Source organism: Megalopta genalis, unplaced genomic scaffold (genome assembly GCF_051020955.1).
Source record: "Megalopta genalis isolate 19385.01 unplaced genomic scaffold, iyMegGena1_principal scaffold0053, whole genome shotgun sequence".
Lineage (NCBI taxonomy): Eukaryota > Metazoa > Arthropoda > Insecta > Hymenoptera > Halictidae > Megalopta > Megalopta genalis.
In genome coordinates, this window is record NW_027476122.1 from 131,250 (window position 1) to 145,523 (window position 14,274).

The following is a 14,274-nucleotide window of genomic DNA, read 5'->3' on the forward strand; positions in this document are numbered from 1 at the left end:
AGCATATTCAATGCTGTACATGAACACGCCACAGCCCGTATGCTTAGTTCAGGGGCCTCGCCATTATGCGAAGTACTACATGTACAACGCACTGGCGGTCTCAAATACCCTCATCGCCGATGCATCTGATGCATCCGTCAACTCGGCAGCATTCACTCCGTCGGCGTGTTGCTTTGTGGCGTGTTCAGATAACGAAAATTCGGCATTCTAGTCAGACCAGAAAAACCGCATAACGTAACGTGGGGGACTGAAGCCACAAGTGACAACAGTCCCCCGGATGGGAGTAGTACAGCATGTTCAATACTGCACAAGAACACGCCGCAGCCCGCTTGCTTAATCACGGGCCTCGTCATTATGCGAAGCACTACATGTACAACGCACTGACGGTCTCAAGTGCCTTCATCGCCGATGCACCTATCGACTCAGCAGCAACGTTCAATCCGACGGCGTGTTGCTTCGTGGCGTGTTCAGACAACGAAAATGCGGCATTCCAATTAGACCAGAAAAACCGCATAACGTAACGCGGGGGACTGCAGCCACAAGTGACAACAGTCCCCCGCTAGGGAGTAGTACAGCATATTCAATGCTGTACACGAACACGCCACAGCCCGCATGCTTAATCTCGGGCCTCGCCATTATGCGAAGTACTACATGTACGACGCACTGACGGTCTAAAATGCCTTCATCGTCGACGCACCCATCGACTCGGTAGTAGCAACAACCTTCGCGAGGACTAGTTCGGGGGTCGCCTCTCAACCCTGGGTGGCCACAGACCGCCACCGCCTAATTTTGAGACAGTTTGTAGAAGAATTTAGAAGTCAAAATATACTTCAACGAATAATTTAATCATTAAAAATAAGATTTAACTACAATTCCATTACCGCCAGTATATTAGAATTGCCATTTTACTAAATTATACAACGCTACAGCCGAATGTAACTTAACCGAGTTTTTAGAATACTAGCCGAAACCGAGAGTTGTAATCTGACTCTAGACTTCGCAAGACCAACTTGCAAAGAGAAATTACATCAATATTAAATACCCAGGCCGAGGATTCTTACGGATTTAACGCACGACCCGTGTTGAAAATTCCTTGGCAAAAGATAACGCCATAAATCAACGGTGTCGCGAGTCCTCACGTAAACGGAGTATTTTACTCGTGAAGAAGATACGAACGGTAACTGCATAAGAATAACAGCTAGGAACCGTGGGATATTAGTAACGCGACTTAATACTGATAAGAGTCGTTGAAAAATGCGACCGAGATGAAAGAAAGGAGACCGTCGAAAGACCCCGCTGGAAACTCCAGATAACTTTGGGAAAGTACAATACTCATCCCCGGAGAACTTTTCGAGGAGAGCAGATAAATGGTTTTAATAGTATGATCCCCGGGGTCAACCGGGCCCGGTAAAATTACAGGCCTAACAGAGGAATAAACCGAACGATAATAATGGCCGAGAAGTGTCGAATGAATATTTTACAAGTTCTTTCCGCTGGCAATTATCGGAGGTTATTTGTGCAGCTTTTCTTTGCTGTGAACAGCTTTTTTCTGGTACAGGCGTTTTCTCTCTGAACTACTTTCTCTGACGTTGCCGAGAACTTCAATGCATAATAACTTTCCTTGGTCATTCATATTAAAACTTGATATATTATTAATTTATATCTGTGGCAAAAAGAGGCACTCGTCAAATCAAATCGAATCTATTTGATAAGTGGGAAAGATATATAATGTACAATAATTTTGCTGGGGATTGTTATGCACGATAAAAACTTTCCGCATTTGTCGCAACAAATTGTAATTACTTAGCAATTCCTTTCCGTTTGATTGTTTTAGTAAATCGATTGTATTACGATACTGTTAAATGCTTTCAATTATTTTACAGTTTCAAATTGCGGTTACTCATTACTATTATTATTATTATGTAGATGCACAAAATCGACAGTCTAGCAATAATGACAGAAGAATATAAATGGATCTACTAACGATGATGATGATCTACTTTCGATAAAATTGTTTCGCCAGAGCGCTAGAAACTTTTACGGATGTTTCTTCAACGTTCGGACAATCTCGGGACTCAATTCTTGACATTGTTTACGGCGGTACATGTAATCGCTGTACCGCTTTAACTTAAACTTCCATCGATGTACTTCTCTTCGAAAACATTCCCTAATAGCGAGTACCTGCATTTCAAAACTTCCCCGAAGACTGCCTCGGACGCGTCGACCGCTGATTCATTGTATTTCGAGTCTCAGACTTATCGCGACTACGACCAGCATATTTTCTCCCGAGCTCCTCGAACAACTGAACTTCTCTCGCAAATTTAGCTCTCACCGTTTTTTCTCCGACACGCGCACATATCGCAATGGCCACGCGAATTGGGGAAAAGAATGATCAGAGACATTTTTAAACCAACTACGGTGCCAATGCTCTCCACGATGGAAATCAAATCAGCGTTGAATAAAAACGGTTCCTAGACAATTAACAGATTCGAAGCATTGATGGTTTATTTAAACGAACACTAATAGGCAAAACACTTTACAATTCTAACACCGTACATTCCGAAAATTATCAGAATAAAAAGTTGATATTGTTCGAAGTAGAGACACGTATTTGCTATCAACGGAATCATTGTTTTTTAATTTAATGTCGCATCTGCTTAATATCAATTAGCGATCATTTATTGGATAATATGTGTAGGGTTACATATAACGCAATATATACAATAGTCTCGCATTACATTTTTACATTATTTTCTTCATTAAGGCTTCTCAAATTACTATATAATTTCGCTAAACAATTTGGTTTCGTTTAAGTATGACACAACATTTACAACAGCATCATTTGTTAGACGAATAATACAAAAATGTCTTTGATTTTTTTACCGAACAAACGCTTTGTTATTACTTCCAGCAGTTTCTGCAGCTTTTCACCCCAATCCAAACTTGTTACTCGATGTAACAAACTCGTGCAAAAATAAACTCTTCCACCATTTTCGCTAGAATTACAAGGACAATCTAATACCGACAGTCGAATCGAAAAGCAAAACGCTGCTACTGGCTAGAACTTTTCGCGCTTTAAATCAACGTGCTACGAAGGTAATCAGATAAAACGTCGCTTCAAAATAACCGCTAGGAGTTCGAATCGCTAAAAAAAGGCGAAAACAAACGGAGCCCGATAAAAACCGGCAAAAACCAACAGAAGTCGATAAAAACCGTTCGTAAACCGCAATCATTTTCACACGAACTCGACGCATTATTCCGCAGGTATTAACGGATAAATTCACCTTTGGCCGAAATCGTACGGGAGCGTGAAAAATAAAAGCAAAATTCAACGATGCCCAAGGGTTGACAGCGAGAGGGGACGGGGCTTTCCATTTTTCTCTCCCCCATAGACAACGGGCTGCTCGCTAGTTTAACTGTAAATCCCGGTGTCGGGCGCATCGATGCGGATGAAGGTGAATTGAAGCGGGAACGAGCCGATGCGAAACAAAAAGGCCGGATCCGCGGCATTATCCAACATTCGCGTTCGCAATTAGACGTTGCGCGCTCCACCGAAAACGCGGCTGTACAATATTTACCGTCGCCGATCCCGCTTGACATCCGCGAGTTTATCCGGAAGATAAACGCGCCTGTAATACGCTTTGTGGCTGATTGCCGAGATCCCGCAACTTGACATAATTTACGCCCCTGAACTTATTATAACCAGCACGAGCCGCGAGTCGCGAAACGTCGCATTGCGAAGCGGAAATCTGTTTTTGGTGCTGGAAACTCGAGTTTCGAGGTTGCAAATTTCGTTTAGCAGTAATCTAGCGGTGATGAACTAAATAACATCGAATTGACAAGGTTATTATGGTAAGACCGCTGAAGAGAGTCATCATAACTACAGTAATTTCTCCTGAAAATGCCAAATTTCGGGTTGCTGTGAATTTCCCTGGGCTAATCCTACAGTAATCTAGCAGTGATAAACTAATTAACATTGAATTGTCAAGGATAGTATGCTAAAACCGCTAAACAGTCGTCATAACTACAGTAATTTCTCCTGAAAATGCCAATTTTCGGGTTGCTGTGAATTACCCTGTGCTAATCCTAAGTCTATGTAAATCATTACATTCTAACCGACAGTTTTTGTATAATAAATTCAAATAACACTGGCAAAAATAGCGAAGTTTATAAAAAGGATCCAAATAGGTATGTACGACAGTGTATGCGCCTACTTGATTCCACGTGTAGCGACAACCGAGGGAGTCAGCTTATGATCGCGATAGGTCGCCGCGAGAAGCATTGCGGAACCGCTTCCAGCTCGTTCGCGTCGATGGTCGCTGCCAGGTGCAACCTACTTGCTTTGAGGGTAGAACGGAACCGGATGCGAATATCGTTATCGGACTGCTGTGGCCAGCCTACTTTCGCTGGCTTTTCTCGTCCGGCCTCGGTCTATGTGCCATTTTAATTACGTGACCGATCCGAGAGCGCGGCCCGCGACCCGTTTCAACGGGATAGATTACGGCCAACGTATCATCCGTACACGAAAAGGTCTTACCCATCGTCCGCGAGTTACGTCAATTCTTCTTTTTTAACGGAGGTAGTTATGACGCTTAAAATGCCGGCTGATGAAGTTGCGGGCTTTCATTGGATTACGGTGATTGACCATCGGATATTTCACGCATCGGTTTGCGAACGTGAACGCTATTTTAAATATTCGGAGTCTAGCGGAACCGGTTACTGTGCGGTGGGTGACCACTTGCTGTGCCTTTGGTTCGTTTTCGGGCACAATTAAATTTATATTTGTCGAATGAGATGTATTCAATTTTTATACAGTTTTATTTTGTTTATTTTGCAATTAGAAAATGTAATGTGTTTTATTATTGATATACAGTTAATTCGATATATTATTTATTACTAATTATATTATTATTATTAATTGTATTTATTATTTATTAATTATATATTATACAGTTATTATTTTTCCGGTTATTTATGGCACAAATGATACGACGTGAGAATAGTCGAGAGTAAGCGAAATGATACCGATGAATTCCTAGCTTTTCCCGGGCAATGCTCGGCGTTTCTAACGCAGTGAAAGAGTCTCCTACGAATCCTCAAATATGTATATTGATGAAGCTTGCCACTTCTCCGCAGTTGATATCCTACGGTATCATTCCTGCGACTGTCATCAAGAGGTCATTCAATTGACCTCTTTGGAACCACACTACAGATCAATCACTCCAGTTTTCATTGCTCTCGACACAATCCGTTGAAAAGGATTGGTTACTCTTAAAAGGGCGTGTCTCTCGAAATACGGTGAAATGAAACATGGATTTGAAAGAGAATTAATCGATAGCCCTGTTATAAAGTATTTAAACTTCCCGAAACTTCTGTATAGGGGTTGAATACATCTAGTTGCCTCGCTGTTTCCAAACCAAAGCGTTTGTCCTTTGATAATGCACTTTTGTGTTCGAGTAAAATTCACAGCTCACTTACCGACTTAATTAACTATTCCTAGTTAACTATTTAAGTTAGATAACTATTTAACGTATAAAGTAAGATTTTTATATATTAACTAGTATATATTAATATATGAGTAAATTTATATATAGTATATAATATATTTATATTAATATACTAGTAATATACTACTACTCAAACTAATATTAATTTTTATATCAATATAGCATATATTAATATTAATATAATTAATGTCTATATTGATGCTATTGCTATATTGATATAAAAATTAATATTAGTTTGAAAATGTAATTCACGAATGCAGAAAATTCGCAGTGTAATTAGTTCAGTCATATTTTTTTGAACATATTCTTCATCCTTTGTTTGCAAGTCGATTTCTACTGACGCAATAAAAAATGATCCAATATGCAGACAGATGTTGAATTAATTTACTTTCTACACTACTTTCGTCATTCGCTGCAACGAGAAAAAAACTGCCACCGTTCATTATGCTTCCGTATTAGAATCACCCGTAAACCTTCTACCGTTAATAATCATCGACATCCAGCAATCCGTTTGCTCGTCTCTTTGTAGACGATAGATCCAATGATATTCCACGTGGAATAAAGACATTTCAGAGTGTAACGTAGTCTCCCTTGAACAACGCAGGCTCTCCGAACATCTCAATTTTGGATACATCTTCGCGCCGCGCGTTACATGAAACCGGTTACGTGTCGATGATCTTATCAACAATTCTGTCTCCAGCAGGATAATTGATATCGACGGTGATGGTACAATTTCATCTTCCCAGTTCCGCATCCGAACAAGCGCTAATTAGTTAAACACTTTGCTGACCATAATTAATACGGTCCTAATGACTATTCGCTGGCGGGATCGAGTTCGGCGAACTTAGCTCCAAGTTTGCCTGACATGAACCTGGCTCGCTCCTAAGGGATTCCTGTAAAACCACACGGAACCAGCTAAATAGACAGTACCTCAGACGAGAAACAGTATCTCGAACCTCTGATGCGAGAAATCGATATCAATAGCTTCGATGATATCTATTTTATTAAATGGAACGTTATTTCAAATGGATTTCTTTCTCTTTCTCTCTCTTTCACTTTCTTTCTTTCTTACTTTCTCTCTCGCTCTCTCTCTCTCTCTCTCTCTCTCTCCACTAATGAAATAATCTAGAGAAAGACTAGTTATATATTAACATAAAATAGCAAATAATTTTATCAAATAACATGTATGCAAATAAGATAATATATTACTAGACTGCAGATTTTAATGCAGATTTTATGCAGATAAAAATTGTCTGCACTAATTTCATAATACAGGAGCTAAATAGATATTCACTTAATTTCTTAATAATACTAACAGGTTGAAAATAGTTCAATAGTACTTTCTATCTGAAATATCGAAGTGATGAATAATCCCGTCATTGTATTTTTATTTCTCATTGTAGTAAAAGTTTAATTAAATTCACATGATTTCATTAGCTAAGAATATAATACCAATAAAGCGTTTTTACAGTTTTTCCGTCGGGTCTATCATGACCCCAGTGTAAAAATCATTTTTAATGATTAAATTCCTTAAACGTTCTCGCAGACTCGTTTCACATAAAATCTACAGTCCGTGTATTAATTTAACGATTGTTCGTTGAAGAGATTTCCTTGAATAATTCCGAAGCTCGCTTTTCAAGTACGACCGCTTTCCGTTTGCTTATTTAAGCACGGTTCGGCCACAAATAATCGAAAATAACGTCCCGAACAGAGTCTCTAGTTTCTGTTGCGTTCCTTTTCCTCTGGCAAGGATCCTGCGGAACGAAGCGGCGAGTTAGAGAATTTATAGACCGCGATTATATCTGAATTCGAAAGCCCAGAAACGATCATTCCAGCATTTATTTATCGTGGTCGTGTTATTGCATAGGCAACTGTGTAAAGCAGAACTGAGGAATAGTTGCGCGCAACAGCTTTATTGCTCCCGCCGCGACGAGAGCAACTACTTTTCGGAATTAGCTGTTCCGCAGTCCATTCCCGATTATGAATCAGCCAGTTTTCCTACTCGTACTTCTCCCTTCCCCCGCCCTCCATAACGCATACTTCACCCGAACTCCATCTCTATTACCTCCGATCCCCATCTTAAGCGTCAAATTTAAATTTAAAGGATACCACGATTGCCCGACTCGATATTCAATCGTTGGCTGGGAGAACCGATTCCGAAGTCCCGATGAAATAAACACGAAACAAAATGCGATAATGTATGGATAATGGCGGGCAATCTTGAAATATTAGGTTCTGAAATTAGTATTTATGTACTTGTGCTAATTGCAAAAATTTTGGCTCGTAGAATTTGATACTAATAACTGAGATTTATGGTAATAAACTGCTCCGAAAGATTACAGCATAGGCACATATCGGATGAGAATTGGTCAACTTTGACTGACGATAACTTCGCGAAAAATCATTGATTTTTATTTCAAATTAAAGCTTGAAACCTCTAGTTTAAGACGATATTTCTCAATTTTATATTCTACGCACTCTCGCCACTGTAACTATTTAAATCTGAATCCCTGTTTATCATATTGAAAATTGCCAAGTTTGACGAAGTGCACGGACTTTGTCAAATTTTTTCCGGGGATGCCGTTTAGAGTAGAGTAAAGTTTGATCTTTCATCTCTAATTTTTTTCTCGCGAAGTTGCAGCACTTTAAAGTAACCAAACCCCATATGTCAGACTCCTGGAAAGAGGTGCAAAATCAAATCACGTGCAAAATAAAAAATATCTCAGGGTAGGAAATTGGATGAAAACTAAATAGAATGTTTTCAATCATTTTCTACACTGTTTCTTGATGTCCTATCAATCATCTGGAAATGCCAACGCCGACGGTACGTGACAAAAATGCGCAAAAAACTTCAGTTCTGAATGAATAAATTGATGGTATCCGGCTTTAGATTTCGCACAAACGAATTGCAATTTCTGCATACTGGAACGACAACCAGCCGATGCTCATGCCCGGTGTCTACTTACACCCGGCGAAAACTGTATTCTTGCGCGATTTTTAGGAAATCGGTAAAATAGCCAAAAGGCATCCCACGGGAATTTCAACCGCGAGACTTATGCAGCATTCGGCATACGAATGTAGGAATACATCCGCGAATAAACCTAGACCGTCTGTATCGGTGGCCTGGATCTCACGTCCCGACTTCCAATATTTCGGCAAAGATACCTGGCGAAACCAGTAAAAGGGAGCAAATATTGGTTCGAGGTGCACGGACTCATCGCTGTCGTCAGACGTTTTCGGCGATCTTCAACGGCTCAACAGATATATCAAGCTCAAATATAATTATGTCGTATCTGTGAGATTTAATTGGTAGCCGGCGAATCTTTATGTATTTATGACGCAATCCGGGCATATTAACGAATATGCACTGTTCTATTATTCTGTGCTCTCTGTTTTCCCAAAGAAAATTTTCTTCTTCCGATTTTCATGAAATAATTATAATGAAAATATGCACAAATATTCGCTGTTCAATAATTATAAATCAAGGGTAGGAAATATTCCATCGAAATGGTAAATATTAACGAAAGAAATTAATAATTAATTTAATATACTTGGATATCGGATATCAAATTTTAACGAAGAAAACAATGTTCTAGAATGTCCAAATTATATTCTCGAATTTTTAGGTCTCGATAATGCTGTTAGTGTTTGAGTGACAGTTGCTTGAAAACCGCATCATAATAATGCTGCACCGCGAGCTACAAACTCACAAAAGTCAGATCCGCCGGGTAACATTTCGAACGGAGTTGTGTGACCGGTGAAATGCAAAAAGACCGCACCGGAAGCAGTATACGTGATTTAGTGGGTATGAAAAATCTGCCGTGAGTTCGGGAAATCGTCAACATGCAGTACTCCGACGCTGCTAAGCACACAATGGAAAAGAAGAAAATAAAGTGCGAACATGAAAACATCAATGGGAAACTGCGGGCGTTATTCTCGGGCCGGCAACGCCTAGACACATGATGCATAGTCTCATATACACAGTAAATACGTTAGGGCGATTCGCAGGTATAGTGCTCCCAGTTCGGGAAAAACAAGCCCGTAAATTTCGATCCTCGTATTGCAAGGAAATTCACGATACTTTAATTGCTGTTGAAAATGGGACAATGGGAAGCATCCTCATAACATCTAAACGAGTTGTCACATGTTACAACGGGCGGTTCGAAATTGAAAAAAGAGGAGTGCGTTGAGCGACAAATGCATTTGTGGTCGCTTGCTTCCCGTAGTAACCGAGCGTGGCAACGTAAAATAACACAATCGGTGTACTTATCACAGACACATCAAATTCGCAAATTAAGCTTCATTAGTTTCTTAACACAGATTCAGAATAATTAATTTTAAATAGGGGTGATACGAATTATAATAAATTATGAATATAAAATTTAATTATAACGAATTTTTAATATAGATTTAAATTGTAATAGAATTTAATAGAAATTTAATATCTTGGTACATTTACAATGGAAATATAATTAGAGATTTTAAATTATAATAAATTTTTAATAGAAGTTCAATTAGAAATTTTAACTTATATATTTTTGACAGAAATTAAAACCTTAATATATTTAATAACAACTGATATCTAGTAAAGAAGATACAGCGATTTAATTATGCAGTGAAGTGAGACTTATGTAGAAGTTGACTTCTAGTGTAAACACTGTAGATAGCAATGCTATAAATTATCAAAATGCAAGCAGCACGAAATGCATTGCGTTCAATGCAATCGCTGATTTATCGGTAAAACATTCGTGCCAGGAAAGTTCAGCATTGTGGAAACGACATTGAGAAGTGTCGATACTCTGTGCAGTTATGGTTAAGTGGACGTGTTTATAATTACACCGTATATAATAAATTTGCATACGTCGATGCTGATCCAACGGCGTCCGCGTGTCCATAAGTCCTGACAAGCATTAACGCGCACATCCCGCGAAATTTTTCAAACAATCGCTCTATCATATCTGAATTTTCTTTATTTTCGTAGGAACGCGGATAACGATCGCGCAACGTGCACGTTGCGCAACTGTTCGTTGCCCGTTTCATTATCCGTCTCCGCGTTCATCACGCGCAACAGAACGCCCGACAGTGTAACGACTAATTTGCCGAAATATCGCAGATAAAAATCCGACGAAAATATTGCAATACTGTCCCCGTACTTGCTATTTTATGGCACCCAATTAAAAGCCCCAATGACGTTTCATTGATTCCCGTAATTCAAGTGCGGACGATCGTCCGATTATTGCAGTAAATTCTCCCTAATTTTCCTTCGTCTTGTAAACAAAAATGGACAATTTGGGAAGGCAAGATACGATTATTCGAGCCCTGTACCTCGTTTTTATAATTATGTAAATATTATTATTGTTACAAAAACGAGCCACGAGGCTCGAATAATCGAATCTCCTTCTTCCAAATCCTTCACTTTTGTTCACAAGCTGATGAAAAATTGGGGAAATTTTACTGTAATGCGTTCACGGCGGAAACCGGGAGAAATGGCTATCAACCTGCATACCGTCCTTTAGAATTAGATTCTGCAACGCTGGAAAATGTTATTGTCAAGACTCACAGATTGCTCGCAGAGGAAATTCACCGGTTGTATTACGAGTAGACCGCGGATCTTAATGCAAAATAGAAATTCTCCACCTCGATCGCAGCGAGCAGGAGTTAAATAAAAATTTATTTTCATTCTCAACAGTTCCATTCAGTTGATATTAACGAGAACGTTATTATAAATACTGTTGAATTTTTGTATTGCATTTACAACGTGCTGTATTCGACCTAGTTGCTTTTGTCATAAATGCAAATATTACAAACAGAAACCTTCAGATAAGAGAGTCTCTACTGTGCTATTCATTTCTTGCAAATCGAAACAAAATTTGATTCATCTGTGATCAAAGTTTACGAATGACAGATTATTAGTATCAGACAAATTATGAAAACGAAGAAGTGTTAATTCAGTGCAGAAAGAAATCGTAGTGCAGGCTCGAATATGCAGTCGTATTTAGAATAATCAGATATTGCAGCTTCGGATAATCCAGATTCTACCGTGCGAATAAAATAAAAGCGCAACAAAATTTCCAATGAAAATAGAGAATTCTCGGCGACGTTCCTTATTTCGAATATTTCGAGCGATAACTAATTAGCGCCGCCATCGGAGTTCCATCTGCCGCCGTGTCGCGGCCACGGAAAAGTGTCCATCGACCCGCATTTGCGATGCAGATGCGGGAAACCGGCGGTGAAAACGCGTGAATTTTCTTGAATCTGTGCGGAGCAGACGCCGTTTCCGGTCTCAGAAGAAGAAAATATTGAAATGTAGAAATTTGTTCAATATTTAAACAATATAGAATATGTATTGATTAGGAAAGAACTAAACGTGATGAAAACAGGAAATATCGCGTACCGTATCTACAACTAGGATTACAACTACTTCAGTTAATTCTACAACTCGCAACGCACCTCACTCGACGACTCTCGAACACACCCTGTCCACTCCAAACACGCTCCTTCGACACAACGCCTGCCTTTTCCTAAAACGTGACAATCGCATCCGCCGGCACTCCGTCGCCAAGGGTTTTTCCTATCTGACCCGGCCTTCGCCAACGTTTCTCTTCTATTTCCTACCATAAATACAAAGTCTTAAAACTACGGTCTCCTAAGCCTAACACTCCTCCTCATCCTAAACGTACCCACTAAATTACGATACTACACTCGGTCGTCCTGACCGGACATCTGCCCACAGATGTTCTCATCGCCACTGTACGAACTTTCACTTTCACCGGAAAAATCGTCCTCTTCGTCGGCACACATAGCTTCATGTAATCGGCTGCAGTGGATGTTTCCTGCGGCCCTTCATGATTACCCACCTTCTACACTTCGTAGCGGTCATTCCGCAGTATTCTTGTCACACGGTATGGTCCAAGAAACTTCGGGTAGAATTTTAACCCCGGATCAGAGAGCCTGTGTCCTTTTCACTCCCTCTCTATATCGTGCTGCTTCCTTTTTCCGTATCTCCTTAAACCAGTAATCTCTCTTTACGAGCGCCTCTGTTTTGGAAATACCGAAATGACCGTGCTCGTGCGCCTGTCGAACTATCTGGATGTGCGTTGTCCTCAGCACAACTACCAACGGCGTATCATCAACCTCTCTATACAGAATATCATTTCGCAACGGGTACGCATCGCCTTCGAACCGCTCAATATTATCTCGAATTTTCCTCAAGTTGTCGTCCTGTACCTGCGCTCTTCTCAAATTTGCGATAATCCCCAGTTCGTTTTCTCCCACTAGCATAATTGTAGGTAGTGGGTTTCGGCATAGCGCGTCAACATGTGCCATATTTCTTCCCGTTCTATGCTCCACGCTGTAGTCGAACTCTTCTAAGAGAAGCGCCCACCTGGCCACACGCTCACATAAGTCCTTTTTCCTCATCGTTAACGCAAACGTTTGACAATCCGTCACAATTTTAAATGAAATGCCGAGTAGATAAACACGAAATTTCATCAACGCCTTTACAATTGCCAAAACTTCAAGCTCGTAGCTTGTATACTTTTCTTCGGCTGGAGTAGTTTTACCACTCGCTTCGCTATCGCGCTGCAACAATATCATACCATATCCCATACTACATGCGTCTGTATGTACTTCTGTCTCTGCACCCACACAATACAACTTTAGTACAGATTTTCCGCTTAGAGCTAATCTTAGCCTATCGAAAGCTTCTTGTTCACTCGCTTCAAACTTGAACTTGATATCTTTTCTTAATAAATTCGACGATGGTCTCGCAATAACAGAGTATTGGTACACAAACTTTCTGAAATTTCCCGCTAAACCAAGGAAACTCTGAACATCTCTAGCACATCTAGGTCTCGGAAAATTCGTAACAGCACTACTCTTTCGTTCTGACGGTCGAATGCTACCGTTTCCAACAATGTGACCTAAATATTCTACTGTTGTGTGCAAAAAACAACACTTGCTCCAATTAATCAATAATCCATATTCTCACTAGCAACATTTAATATTAATTTGAGATTCTCGATACCGCGTGAGAAATCAGATGAAGGTATTATTAAATCGTCCATGTATGTCAAAACGACCCCGGTTGCAATTATATCTTTGAACACTGCATTTATAAACTTTTGAAAGACGGCTGGCGAATTACATAACCCAAACGGTACCTTTAGAAATTCATAATGACCGGTGGGAGTCACGACGGCGGTGTATTTTCTGCTACTCTCATCAATAGGAACATGAAAAAATCCATTTCTGAGATCCAACGTACTAAATACTTTCGCGCCTTCTAATAAATCCAATTGATCCCCTATCAAAGGTAGGGGATATCTATCTTTTACAATATTTTTATTAAGCTATCTGTAGTCAACACAAATTCTAGTTGAACCATCCTTCTTCTTTACTAGTACAATTCGATTTGCGTAATCTGAACAAGACTCTCGAATTATTTCATCTTTCAACCATGACGTTATTTGTTTATCAACTTCAGATTTATGCCCGAGAGACAATCTTCGCGGTCTCTCGTACACTGGGATCTCGTCTTGCAGTATCAAGCTCATTTTAATTCCTACTTCTTTCGTTTTAGATGGTTTATAACTTGCAACACAATCTTCTATAAGTTTTCTATGTTCAGGAACCGCAATGTGTGATAAATCTACATTGTCAACTATAGCCTCGACATTGACATTAAATATTTCCGGCAAATCTATTTTTTTAATAAAAATTTCTCCTCCTTTCGTACTTAGTTCTACGGAATCTAAAAATTCTGTAC